Here is a 14603-nt window from a genome sequence, read left to right as displayed (position 1 = left end):
TTTTTTCCTGAGACAGGATCTTACTCAGTTACCCAGCCTGGAGTGCAGTGGCATGACAGTAGCTCATAGCTCACTGTAATCTCAAACTCCTGGGTTCAGACAATCCTCCCACCTCAGCCTCCTGAGAAGCTAGGATTGTAGGTGCATACCACCGTGCTTGCTAATTTTAAAAAATGTTTTGTAAAGACAGGTCTCACTATGTTGCTTAGGCTAGTCTAGAACCCCTGGCCTCAAGCTGTCCTCTTGCCTTGGCCTCCCAAAGTGGTGGAATTACAGACATCAGCCACCTTGCCTGGCCTAAGACACACTTTAATGTTTAACTAACAGAGCAGTTTATCTCCTTATTAATATTGATATATCCAGAGGCTGAAGTAAGAGTGTCAATAAGACACTCCTTGCATTACCAGTTATACTTAGAAAATCAACCTCCACACCCCCTACCTGTTGCTCAAAGTTAAAAGCACTTTTTGTGAACTTATATATAAATTACTACTTTCTTACTAAAGGAAAAATTCTGCTTGATTCGAGAGCAGCAAATTAAAACTTGGCATTCATTAGCAAAAAATTTAAAGACTCCAAGAATGTTCTATTGCTGTTAGCAACTGATATTCTTTCACAAGAAATCAGCGGTGCTGAGTGCATGACAAGCATCCCCATCATGACAGGCCGTTTACCATTTCCATATGCTGGATATTTCAACTTGATCTCTCAGTGACCTCTCTAAAATCACAATTAAGACAGAAGAAAAAAGGATGATAAAAATACAGAAGCTGAAGTTAGAACCAAAGCCACTTGGCTCGGTTTAGTTAAATTTACTACTAATGAGGCCAAGTTTGAGGTTAAAACCCCTGTCCAACTGCTTAGCTTTACCAATCTCCTTGACTACATTCTTAACAAATGTGGCTATCTCAAGTGGATACAGCTAGAAAGCGAAGGAGCCCTCACCCAAGGAATTCACTTTACATGCCTTGCTCAGGCTGGAGTTAGGGTTATCTCTTTTAGAAACAATGGTAATAGTGGCTATTTCCAACTGCATATTTTGGAAAATGACATTCTCCTTTTATTGTGGCTATCCTGGTACACAAATGATTTTATTTTTCGTTCCATCAGAATACCGTTTCTCCCATGCCTTCCTTCCCTTGCACGCTCAACAGAACTGACTGTTTTGATCTCCCACAGTGAGGGGCCAGCAGCTGGAAATAAAAGGAACACTGATAAGATTCTATTCTGAAACATACATAATGAAAAAGAGTGGGTTGTGTTGATCACACTGCCCCATCTAATTCTTCTCATATTTAATATGAGATTCCTATTTCAATGGGAAAGCCCTATTTGTATCTTTCTTTAGAGTCTTGGCCCTCTCTAAGTGGTTGAGCTTAGTCCATTCATTCAACCACTCAATTAAGACTGATTGAGTGCCAAACAGTGTACAAGACATGAGGACGACATGGTGTGCAAAGTAGCAAGTAAAATCCCTGCTCTGATGGAGCTTCCAGTGTATTCAGAGAGGCAGACTTAATTAAGTGATCACACAATTAAATCTAAATTTTCCTGTGATAAATGCATCAAAGAAAAAGCACACAGTGTCTTGATATGGGCAAGTGTGATTTCCCTTTGGCTAGGGCTGAGGTCTCTATATTTCTAAAAATTAGTCTTTTAACTATTCCTACTATGCGAAGCAATTTGATTCTTTGGTCTTTGAAAATTTTCACAGTAGCTAGGTCTTTTTCTATTACCCCATTATTTTTTCAGTGGTCTTTGGGGCCAGGGAGACTCTTGGGATTTAATAACAATGTGGGGGAGTACAGGGTTCAAAGCGTCTCTTGAGAAGACTGATCTGGCAGCTAGCTCAGATGAACTATTTACTCACCCTGCAACCTTATATAGTTCTCTTATTCTCTGTCTATAATGTCCTTACCTGCAAAATGGGCTTAATAACTACCATCCTCCTACGATGTGTATCACACTAATATGCATGGAAACAGTTTATAAATAGTAAAGTATACAAATAAGGTAGCACTATTTCTATTTTTGTTATGACTGTAATGACAACAGCAAGAAAAGCTGAAGAAAGTAAACATGAAAATTCCATGGCCTTTTTCTTTTATTCCTTGTTTCCTGCCAGAAACAGAAGAGCTGTTGGTAGGAGTGCTTCATTGTTACCCAGGCAGACCTTGTCACAGCATGAGCTTTCTAGCTTATGGTGGCCATAAATTTCCTATGCCAAAATTGGAATACATGATCTGACAAAGGATTTTTTCCCCCCACTGATTTATGGCTTTATTTCTATGAAAATCTACAATAATTACAATACTTTAAGATATAATTGTAACGTTTCAACTTTATATGAAAGAATAAAAGAAAGTAAAATGGTATGTTCTGAGAAATAGTATGACTCAACCCTTGCCCCGCCTTTGTGAAAAACGATTGCAGATTGGAGTTTCTTCCAGTTCTGGTGGTTTTCAATGCAGGGTGAATAAATCTGTTCCCGGGGGCCACCTTCTGGAAGGACGATCATCTAGGTTCTGAAGATATTTATTTACCTCTGCCGTGATTTAGAGACAGGCTCCTCCTTCACAGATTACCCCTGCCCTTTGCTGCTGATAACATATCCCTCTGGATTTATGTTGCTACCCAATAGCGGGATTTGTGAGTTCAGATCATGTTTCCAGCACCACCCTGGATAAGACACATTTATCACAGCTCTGCTTCGTCTTATTTGCATTACAGCTTTTACTGTCTATATTGTTAAAACCAACTGCTTTTAACTGTGGACTGGGAAGTAGAGTGCCTCCTAGCTCTATCAGTAACACAGAATTCTGCCTTTAAAATCAGGAGAGCAGAACTTAACAGTGCCCAACTACTCAATGTACCTCTGCCTCCAGCCTTAACTCTACTGCCATTACATTAGGCATCAGTAGAGGGAATGCCCAAGGTCACCATAAGACACTCTTATCAAAGAAGCCAAGTAGGTGATGGATCTTAGAGTATTTGGGGCAAAGGAATCTTCCAGAAAGAGCTGTTCCCAGCTCGCCTTAGGTAAGTGGCTCCTTTGGAAATCTCAATATCAGAATATTTATGACCTATAAGACATCAAATAACTTGAGCTAATAATGAGACAGAATAGATCAAAGGCAGAGTTGGACTTCAAAAGCATCAAGTCAGTAAGACAGGGCTATGAGGGTATGGAAAAGGAGGAAGGATTGAATGGATGAAACATCAATCTGGCTATGGTTTTGTGGTGCTTGAGCAATTTCCATGTTTGTAAGGATGAAATTTTGCTGCTTGTCATCTGTGAAGCGTTATTCAGTAAAACAAAACCAAACATCAAGTCATTCCAAAGACCATTTGCAAAACAAATTGATTTCTTGCTCCTGGCTCCAAGCACTTGAAGGGGGATTTGAGTTCCTGGGATCATAAACAATTTGTTTACGTGGTTTTTTGTTGTTGTTGTTTTGCTTTTTTTATGGAAACAATAAAACATAAGAAAATTCCACTTAACGTCAGCCTTAAGTAATATTTTAAATTTCTATTTCTGAGCCAGTCCTATGGTGACATTTTCCTGGGTGTCTGCTGAACCACACTGCCAGAATCATCATGCTCTTTGTGGTATTTTACCGCCATACACCTAATGTAGCCCTTCAAGAAAGGCTGCTCCAGCTGCCTCCTGGCCACCACCTTCGCTGAAGAGCTTTTAGTACACAGCGACCTCCCTGCTTCTAACTCATAGGCTTCACTGAGCCTGTCACTTAGCAACTGATCACACTCCTCCCTATGACATCTCCTATCTTGTAGTCTTTGTTGTTGTTTAGCATTGGATTACTTTTTTCATGATTTGTCTCAAGATCAAGACAGCAAATTGAGAGAAGGGTTCTTATATATATCGAATACCAATTAATATGCCTATATTACTTTTACTTATTAACATATACTATTAATATTAATATATCAATTAGAATAATATTAATTATATATTTACATATTTTAAAAGTAAAATTTGATGGAGCAAATTTTGGATGTGACATTTCTCTGCCAGACTAACTTGGGTAACTTAGAACAATGCCAGTGATCTAATTTTGTAACTTCCACTAACCCCATAAAAGAAGCACATTAATTCACGGGGACCTGACTGTCCTCCACCTGCTTCATAAGAGAGATGCATTCATTCACAGGGCCTGACCGTCCTCCACCTGGTTCATAAGAGACGCATTCATTCACGGGGCCTGACTGTCCTCCACCTGAAAAAAAAAAAAATGCTAGCTGAGAGAGTACTTTTGTTATAATAGATGCACAGTTATTTTGTAACTTGCTGATAAACTCCGTTTGCATCCCTCATAACATTATTCTGTCGGGGTGGATGGGCATGGGGTAGGTGTAGTGTGATCCAGAGGACTACATTTGGGCCAGGACATCTGGTGGCCAGGCCAAGCAGGAAGGACTGTACCTGAAAGGTTATCCACAGGTAGCAAGAGCCCAGGAGAACAGAAGAGGGAGTGGGTTACAGGCCCAGGAGTGATTGTACTGAGCACTAGCAATATGGGGAGAAAGTAAATGTTAGATAGACAGGAAGGTTGGCAACCAAGAGTTTCAGGAAAAACAGAGTAAAAAATAGAGTGAATGTGACAGTGGAGCATTGAGCCAGGGAAGCAAACTGTTCAGAATTCAACGCATGGACTCTGGGCATGTGGTAGGTGTTTCTTTTATGGCACTTATAATAATAACTAGCACAATGACTAAGTGATAGATATTGCCTTAAAAATGTTTTCTGCCCAATACGATGGTTTCTTTCGCTCCCTTGCTAATTTGCATAGCGATTTTAAGGCTAAAACAGGGACAAGACAGGTTTGTTATGAATAGTTCCTAGATATGGAGACTCTTGGAGAAGAATGCCAGTGGGGATGGTATTTGGGTTTTGTTCTGTTCATTGGACCCCGTCTGCAGGTAAACCCCATCAACCTGGCAGCCCTGCTGACCACAACTCAAGCTAAAGAGGGAGACCTGGGTGAAAGCTGAGAGGATTGATGCAGTTCTATCTTCATGCTGTCAGAAACAACATGGTGACTGTCATGGAGCTGGGTTTATCTCATCTGAATGAGACTGCATTTTCAAATTCCTAAATTGGAAGACTTTTCATGTATTAGCATTTTGCTTGATGAATATCCAAGGAAGGAAGAGGTATGAGAGAAATAGTCAACATTATTTGTAACCTTTGCAGGATAATGCATCTTGATTTTTTTTCTCTTCTGAAAGATTTTTCTTTTTTTCTTTTTTCTGCCATGAAAAGTTGAGACTGAAATTTCTCATCTCCTGGTATCTTTCTTCAGCTGGCCAAACATTCTTGGGCTGTGTCTCATAAGGAATTTTGTTTTGCCTCTGCAGCTTATAATATGCATTTAAATGATTAGTCTCTCTCTCTCTCTCTCTCTCTCTCTCTCTCTCCCTTTCTGTGTGTAATATGCATATTACACGCACACACACTATATATATTATATATATTATTACACACACATATGTATGTAATATATATATTATTACACACATATATATGTGTGTGTAATAATATATGTATATATTTACACAAACACACCATATATGCACACACACAATATATATACACACACACATATTGTGTGTTTGTGTATAGATATATATAGTGTGTATGTGCATATATATATATATACATATATATATACATATCTCCCCAGTGTGTTCCTGTGGTTGAAGGTGGAGCTGGACACAGCACAGGTGCTACTACCCTGCTGTCTGCCTTTTAGCAAAACCACTCTGCAGGAATCCTGTTTGTAGAAATCCCAGCAAGTCTCTTGTTTCTCCATTCACAGGAATGAAGATGCTACAGCTTGTGTTTTCATAGATACTCTGAACACAGATGTGTTTTCATCTTCTACCTTTTGGACTAAATTCAATAATAGTCACATGGTTTAGCCGGTGGGCCTAGTAGAGACTGAAAACTGAGCTGAGGTATAGAAATGGCCCCTTGAAGTATGGCCAAAAACAGCAATTGCCTTGGCCACTCTTACTGACCTGTGCTCAGAACAAAGTTGCTAATGGTAAGAGTTTTATAGCTGTATTTTCCCTTCTCTGGCAGACATGGATGCAGCTGTGCCATTTGAGAACTCATATTTCTTCAGTAATGTGAGCTGAAAGAAGAAAATAGCTGTTATAAATCCCATCATATAGATGGGTAAACTAAGGCTACATGGTTGTGCTGTACCCAAGGAGCAACCAGGGATTTGCCAAAATCAGCTACAGAGCTGACCCCAGACGGATGCCCTTAAATCAGGATATGTGCTGTATCAAACATATTTACCAAATTTTACAGTGCAATTAGGACACCAAGCTAGACCCTGAGAGCCAGTCATGGCATAGTTCTAAAATGACCTACCTTCAAGTGCATGTTTTGTGCCTTTGCAAAAGTGGCAGAATTCTGAAAGTAGTGCATTGAGCCCTGTTCTTTATATCCATGGTGGTTTTTAGTCTGGCAGAGAAGTATTTGTAAGAATGCAAAAATCAAGGAAAGGGGGGAGGAGAGAAGACACTGAGTAAGCACCTTCCTAAAGATCTGTACGAATAGTCTTCCATTTGTCTCAAGACCTCCTTACCTTAAGTAGATCATTTAACCTCTCTGGGCCTCATAGCTTCTTGAAAATTATGAAGGAGATAAAATGGGCTGATGTACATAAAGCATTTACAATAGTAGCCAACACATAAAATATTTAGGTTTACAATTATATCTCTTATGACCATCTACATCTCAAGAAAATAAAACTCAGAATTGTAAATACTTCCCAAGGTTGCATAGCTGATAAGAAACTAGTACACAAACCCAAGTCCAAGTCTAGATATTTAGTAGAACCAAAATGACATCTCTGAAATAGTATGTGTCATTCGCTGACAAAGCTTCAAATTCTTCCATGAGGCACACATTCCAAAACAGAGGAGGCAGATCCAGCAGAGAAGGGAGGGGGCAGGGTTGCTGGAAGGACTTCTTTGATGGCCAGAAAGCTGAAGATTCATGAAAGAGCAGCTAGTAGAGAGCATTACCTATTTAGCACCACTGTTCCCTGGAGGAAAACAAGAGATCTTTTCTGAAATCTACAGAAACCAACATAATTAATGGCCCAATATATAGAAGTCTTTCACATGGCATTTTTTACAGCTGACCAGTCTCCATTTTAAGAATTCTCCTACACAGTATTTTTTAAAACATTTTCTCCAGTTGTCTCAATAATTCACTGGAGGAGCAACAGATTGTTCTTTTTTCCTATTAATTATAAGATAAATTGTAATTTCAGTGCTTCAGCAGTAGCTATATGGACACTGTGTCATTTCAGTAGGAGCCGGTAATTTTACCTTTACCATTTTAAGGTAAACAATCTCTGGGTTAGGATGATCAACCTGCACATCTTTTGGCATAAGATAAATCATCCATGGGAACACACTGACAGACCTCTCAAGCATCTTCCCAGGAGACACTGTGCTAATCTGGACTTTTGAAATTTTCTGTAGGTAGCAGGAGAAAGACAGGTAGCAGGCTGCCTTCGTGTATTAGACTATTCTTGTATTGCTATAAAGAAATACCTGAGGCTGGGTAATTTGTAAGAAAAGAGGTTTCATTGCCTCACGGTTCTGCAGATTGTACAGGAAGCATAGCAGCATCTGCTCCTCAGAAGGCATCAGGAGCTTCCAGTCGTGGCAGAATGCAAAGGCAGGGCAGGCGTCTTGCAGGGTGGGAGCACGGGCAAGAGTAGGGGTGGAGTGATACTTTTAAGCAACCAAGTCTTGTGAGAACTCATTGTTGTGAGGCCAGCATCAAAAGGATGATGCATGAGATGCTAAGCCATGCATGAGAAATCCACCCCCATGATCCGATCACCTCCCACCAGGCTCAACCACCAATGTCAGGATTGCATTTCAGCATGAGATTTGGCCAGGTAAATATACAAAGTGTATCACTTGGTTAATTGCAACAAGATGTGTGGGATGTCGTTCTGTTTATCTTAGGGAGGGAGTCCAAGGCTCTGTCATGTGCAATCTTCTATTCTCTCTCTGATTCTCTTTTCAGCTGGGTCTTAGGTTTGGCACAGAGAAAAAAATGGGTCTCTTATTCATTGATTGCTATGTATTTCTTGAATCTTCCTGAAAGAAATAAACATACAAACAAATAAATAACTCTCCTTTCCTTGTGTGGCAGGAAGCCTGTATGTATAAATTCCACTCCCAAATGAAAACTAGCATATCATATTTCCTAACAGAAAACTGTGTGAGGGGGAAAAAGGACTGTGTCCAATGTCACATGAGATATAGGCTTTTTAAAAAATGAATGCATTGGAAAGCAAATATATTGGCACTCACCCTAACCCTGACATTTTGACAAATACCTCAGTGTCTGCCTGTGTGATCAAATTGATTATCTCTATGAGTTTCCTTCAAAGCCAGTCACCTCTGAGGAGCCTTCCTCTTGGTTCTATGAAACCCTGGGGCCTGATGTGAGCATGCTGCTTGTATTCTAGAATTCTTTGCCACCTTCTTCCATTTTTTCTCATTTCCTGGCAGAATCAGTTCAAGGAATGTAGTGGAAGCTAGCTTGAGAGTAAGGCAAATATGTTTAATCGCTTAGTTTTGTTGGGGAGCTTTGTTGAGGGAAGAAAGCTCATTAGAGGAAGCTCAAGACAATTCATTTCTTTATTTCTTGAAAATTTCATTGAGAAGACTATGTCTGGGTGAGTTGCACTGGCTGATTTTAACTCTGCCATAGGAGAGACAGCTATGGAAGCAGAGGAAACCACAATTCATTGGGATGAATATGTCTGGTGACCACATTGACTCGAGAATGGGAAATGCTTGGCAAAAGTTAGTTGTTGGTAGTGATGGTGTTCTGAGAAGGACAGAGAGGAAGCAGAGTATTTTAATCTTGATATAATCTTTTAAAGAAGATAGAGTTGCTGGGATTCATTTACCTTAATTTGCATTGAGGTATGACGACACTGTCTCCATTCATTCATTCATTCAATCAGCTAGTGTTCATTTAAACTTTATTGGGTCTCAGGCTGTGCCAAGCACAGAGAATGCTAAGGACAATTGTTCATCAGGTTAGAGGCAGTTGCAGGTTAGAGGTAGGTGCCTCCAACCTGAGGTACATGTCTGTTCTGAAAGAGCTTCCTTTGTGCAGCATTTTATAGTCTTTGGCAAGAAGAACAGGATTGCAGTCTGGCAGTTTGCTATCAGTTTTTTCTCATGAGAGAATAAACTAGAAGGTGAGAGACATTTAAGGGAGTAGATGAGGAAAACAGATTGACATGAAGAAGTAACAAAAAGGCATCTAATCTGTGTTGGAGATTAGTTTCTGTTAATATCTTGAACATTCTCTGCCATTAGTCTGAAGCTATCCTATCTCCAAAATTGTTAATTCATATATATATATATATATTTTACCATAACCAGGATAATTCGAATTCAAGTTATTATCTTTTCTTCTGGATTACCAACTACACCGGGTTCTACACTGTTCTTGATTCCAGGTTCACTGTAAATTACCTTCTGTTCAGCCACTGGCATGTGCTGTGTGGGGCCAATAACTTCCCAAGTGAATTCCCGCTTCCCAACTCTCCTCAGTTGAATCTAGCGTGCGTGCAACCACCAGATTAACCATATTACAGTGCAATTTCCTTCACGTAACTTCCCACTATGATTTTAACTAAAGGAATATCATGATCGCCTGTTTTGTCTGCACTGCACTCTCCACAGTGCTTTGCACCAGGTTGATCTACCCCCATCCTCAAGTATACTTTACGCCAATCAAACTGGACTTCTGACTGGTCACTGAAGCCTTCGGGGCCTTCCTGTCACTTGGCCTTACTTTTGTTGTCTTTTTCCTCTGGAATAGTTCTGAAAATTCCTCTCTCTCATGCCTCTAATCATTTAATAAAGCGTATCTCAGTTAGTACATCCTCAGTGCAGCTTTTTGGTACATATTTTGTGAGTTGTGCTGTCCTGACATGCTTTACTTTGAAACTATTCTGAAGACAATTGGCATATGCGTCCCCAAAGCTCCCTGTGGGCCTTGGGTTTAGACCTGAGAGTCTGTAAGAACTTCTGAGAGGGCTGCGAAAGTGTTTTCTTTTCCCTGCCAAACTCAGCGTGGTGGCCAGCACAGTGCTAAAGAAGTCAAATTGCTATTATTGCTAAAGAAGTCAAAAATTAAATTGCTGGTGTAAGCATAGAAACAACAACAAAAAAACACTTTTGAACTAGATGCAGTTGTTGACACCTGCCTTCGTTCTTCAACAGGAACTGTCCTGTACATGGACATGAGCACTGCCCAAATGATGACAATTTTGAGGAACTGAGTGAGTATGGTTTTCTTTGGTGACCTTCTTTCCACATATACTGGTCCCATCCTTGCGAGGTCAGTTTTAGTGATCTGACTAGCGGTCTGAAATGAGCACCATTTCAATGATGTTTGGTGTAATTTTGTCATTGCATTTTAGTTATTTTGTTGTTGTTGATCTTTGTTTTTTAAATAGATTAAATAAATATATGACTAGCAAAGTCTGCTTGCTTAAGATGTAACCCACAACATCCATCAATTGTACCATTATGTTTCTGTTGACTGCATATCTCAAATCCAGGTCTCCAGAGCTACCATCACCAGCGGGCTCCAGGGCTCCCCTGGGAACTCGCCAGCTGGGGGTCTGGCTCAGCATTTTCAGGATGTATTATGCAGAACATAGGTCATAAACAGCGGGGTATTTAAGGATCACTCACCCAGCTGAGTATAGCATGGCCACTGAAGGTAACATGAATGTCCTGATGGTTTCAGCATCCCTGGAAAAAAATAAATGTGCAAGGCAAAAGGCAAACCAAGATAAAGCTCAAATGCACCTAGAGAAATTGCTGTCTTTGTTTTCCTTTTGCAATGAGATCCAAGTACTCACGCTTCTACCTGTGGCAGAGGGTCAAGCCTGCTCTTTTCAGTAATTTAGGAAATTCTATGTGAGTGGCTCAAACCTTACCTGTACTCTTCCTTCCTGCATTTACTGACATTTTGAAGCCAAAACCCATTATCATAAAATTGGCTAAATAAGGTCTTTCCAGTTAATTTTGCCTATAAAACAATTTTCCTATTCAAGAACACTGAACACCAAACTCCATCTCTCATAAAGAGGCCATTAATTCTCTGCTACTGCTCATTATTCTTATTAACTATTCGCAGACTTTTTGCTGGAGGCAAAATGTATCTATTAGAACCAACAAATAAGGATTGCTAACATGCTGAGGCCAGCGTCCTCACCCAGGCACTCAGCAAAGCCAGCAACATTGAACTCCACCAGCTGGGCTTGTGTGAAGCATCTGTGCTGTCATGAGCCAGACAGGGAAGGTGGGAAGGCAGGCTGCTCTGGAGAGGGAGGCGTTGTTCAGATTTTCTTATTCAGAGCACTCAGTCTTGAATGTGAAGAGAAAACAGAAGTTTTCTAAGAGTAGAAACTGATCACTTAAACTTTTCTTTAATCATTTGTATTTCTTAATAGAAAAAAATTGGCTTATATGAGAAGAGGGTGAAAAAGAGAAAGCATGGTGCTCTCCTTCTGGCACTCCTTATGAACTATGATAGAATGAAAGAGATGGTAAAGAAATGAACATTTCCAGAGTAATTAACTTACTTAATTCTATTGGCTTTTTTTAAAAAAAAACTTTATTGAAGTATATTTCACATTTCATAAAATTTACCCATTTCAAATGTGAAATGCAGTAATTTTTACTAACTTTATCAAGTGGTAGAACTATGAATATCACAGTAAATTAGTCCTAGAACACTTAATTCCCCCGGTAAAGTTCCATTTGCCCATTTATAGATCACCTAATACACACCATTTCCCCTAGTCCCAGGCAACCACTAATCTACTTTCTACCCCTATACATGTACCTTTGGGAGACAGTTTATAAAAAGGAACCATATAAGATGCAGTGTCTTGTGTCTTCTTTCATTCACTCAGCCTAAGGATTAAAGTTCATCCATGACATAGCATGTGTCAGTGGTTCCTTTGCATCGCTCAGTGGTAGTTCATGTATGGATAGAATGTGTTTTGTTTATTTAATGAGCATTTGGGTCATTTCCATTTATGAACATCCACGTGCAGGTCTTCCTATAGACAAGTTTTTATTACTTTTCAATATATAACTAAGAATGGAATTACTGGATCATGATGTGTTTTATGTTTAACTTTTTGAGAAACTCCCAAACTCTTTTCCAAAGTGGTTGTACCATGTCACATTCCCACCAACAATGTATGAGGGTTCTTCTTTCTCCATAACATCATCAGAATGTCTGTCTTACTTAGTAAGCCATTCTAGTGAATATGAAGTGGTATTTTGTTGTGGTTTTAATTTGCAGTTCCCCAATAAATAAAATATTAAGCATCTTTCTAACATACTTATTACTCACATCCTCTTTGAGATGATGCCTGTTCATATCCTTTCCTCGTTTTTAAGAAATGGGTTGCTCATCTTTCAGTAATTGAGTTGTAAATGTTTTTTTGCAAATTCTGAATGCAAGTTCTTTATCAGATTTTTGCTTTGCAATTATTTTCCCCTAGTCTGTTGTTTGTCTTTTTATATCCTTAATCATGTCTTCTGAAGTGCAAATGATGAGGACCAATTTATCTTCTTTTTGGTTGGGGGGTGTCCTATCCAGGAAATCTTTGCCTAGCACAATGTCTCAAGGATTTTCTCTATGGTCTCTTATAAATTGTTTCATCTCTTCATTACTCATGTTAACTTAACTGTTGTATATAATATAAGGCGAGGAGGTAAGTTATTCATTTTCCTGTGGATATGAATTGTTCCAGCACTATTCGATGAAAAGACTACTTTCGCCAATGAATTAATTCCCTTGGCACATTTGTAACACAATCGATTGTCTATATACTTAAGGGTTTATTTTTATAGTCTCAATTCTGTTTACACCAGCATGGAATTTCAGTATGACCATCTCAGCTCTCCAGATGAGGAGCTGTGGCTGGTCATTATAGAACAGGCTTTCCAAGTCAGATCTTCCCTTTTTTAATATTCACAATCTTTCCTTTTAATAACTAGGCAATATTGGAAATATTGCTTTTAAATGTTATAATATTGATTAAGGTATCAGGAATCTAAGGTTTATCTTTAGTGACAGAATTATGGAGAAGGCTGTCCATTATCTTTTTATATCAGGAAAGGGAATTTAAATGTACAGAGGCCCCTGTTTCCTTTTAGTCATTGATAATGTAATAAACAGGCACTTCACTTATTTATTTATCTATACAACAAACCTTTATTGAGTTTCCACAATGTAGAGGAACTCACAGGTCTGTTAATAACAAGTATTTATGGTATATCCTTCACATTCTCCTCAGGATGAACCTGTTATAAAACGCTGCTCCCCATCTTCTGACAGTCGTCCATTTGACCACATGTTCCCAATTACCTACTCCCTTCTTTGCACCCCAGTAGGGCAAGGCCCAGAAGTCATAAAGACTCTGGTTTAGAAATCAACAAGAACTATAAAAAAGCACCAGGCCTGAGGCAAAAATCTGTCTCCAATAGCAAACTCTGTCTTGATTTGTTATTTCACATCTGTTCACTTGCTTGCCTGGCTGTATTCCTTTAGTGCCTAAGAATTTCTTAGTTCCTGAATATTTCCTTCATCTTTTGACAGCCCGCTTTGCTCTGCTTTGTTTGGTTTTGTGTGTGTTTTGAAATTTTCTCTCTTGACTCCGCCTGTGTCTGATCTCCTCTACTGATCTGTGTGGTGACCTCTTAATCTGACCAGCACCCTCATGACAACCTGTTTGGCTTGGGTACATTTCCACTAGGAACTACATGATTCTAGATGCTCAGCTCAGCCTTGACCATGAAAAACTTGGTTCTTACCTGGAACTGCCTTATTTTTGAGTTCTTGGGATCTGTCCTCTGTCTCCATTAATGTCACCCAGGTCAGTGTATTATGTATATAGATCAGTGATTATTAAGAATATGGGCTCTGGGCCGGGCACAGTGGCTCACATTTGTAATTCCAGCACTTTGGGAGGCAAAGACAGGTAGATCACTTGAGTTCAGGATTTTGATATCAGCCTAAGAAGCATGGCAAAAACATGTCTTTACAAAAGAAAAAAAATTAGCCGTGTGTGGTGGCACACACTCATAGTCCTAGCTACTCAGAAGGCCTGGAGTAGCCCTAGCTGCTGGAGAGGCAGAGGTTGTAGTGAGCCAAGATCACACCACTGCATTGCAGCCTGGGTGACAGAGTAAGATCCTGTCTCAAATAAAATAAATATGGCTCTGGTCTAAGACTTTCTGGGTTATAGCCAGTCGCAGTGGTTCACGCCTGTAATCTCTGTGAACTTTGGGAGGCTGAGGCAAGTGGATCACCTGAGGTCAGGAGTTCGAGACCAGCCTGGCCAACATGATGAAACCTTGTCTCTGCCAAAAATACAAAAAATTAGCCAGGTATGGTGGAGGGTGCCTGTAATCCCAGCTACTCAAGAGGCTGAGGCAGGAGAATTGCTTCAACCCTGGAGGCAGAGGTTGCAGTGAGCTGAGATCTC

This window comes from Cebus imitator, unplaced genomic scaffold (assembly GCF_001604975.1).
Source record: "Cebus imitator isolate Cc_AM_T3 unplaced genomic scaffold, Cebus_imitator-1.0 Scaffold0, whole genome shotgun sequence".
In the NCBI taxonomy this organism is placed as follows: domain Eukaryota; kingdom Metazoa; phylum Chordata; class Mammalia; order Primates; family Cebidae; genus Cebus; species Cebus imitator.
Note: the sequence above shows the minus strand (reverse complement) of the source record.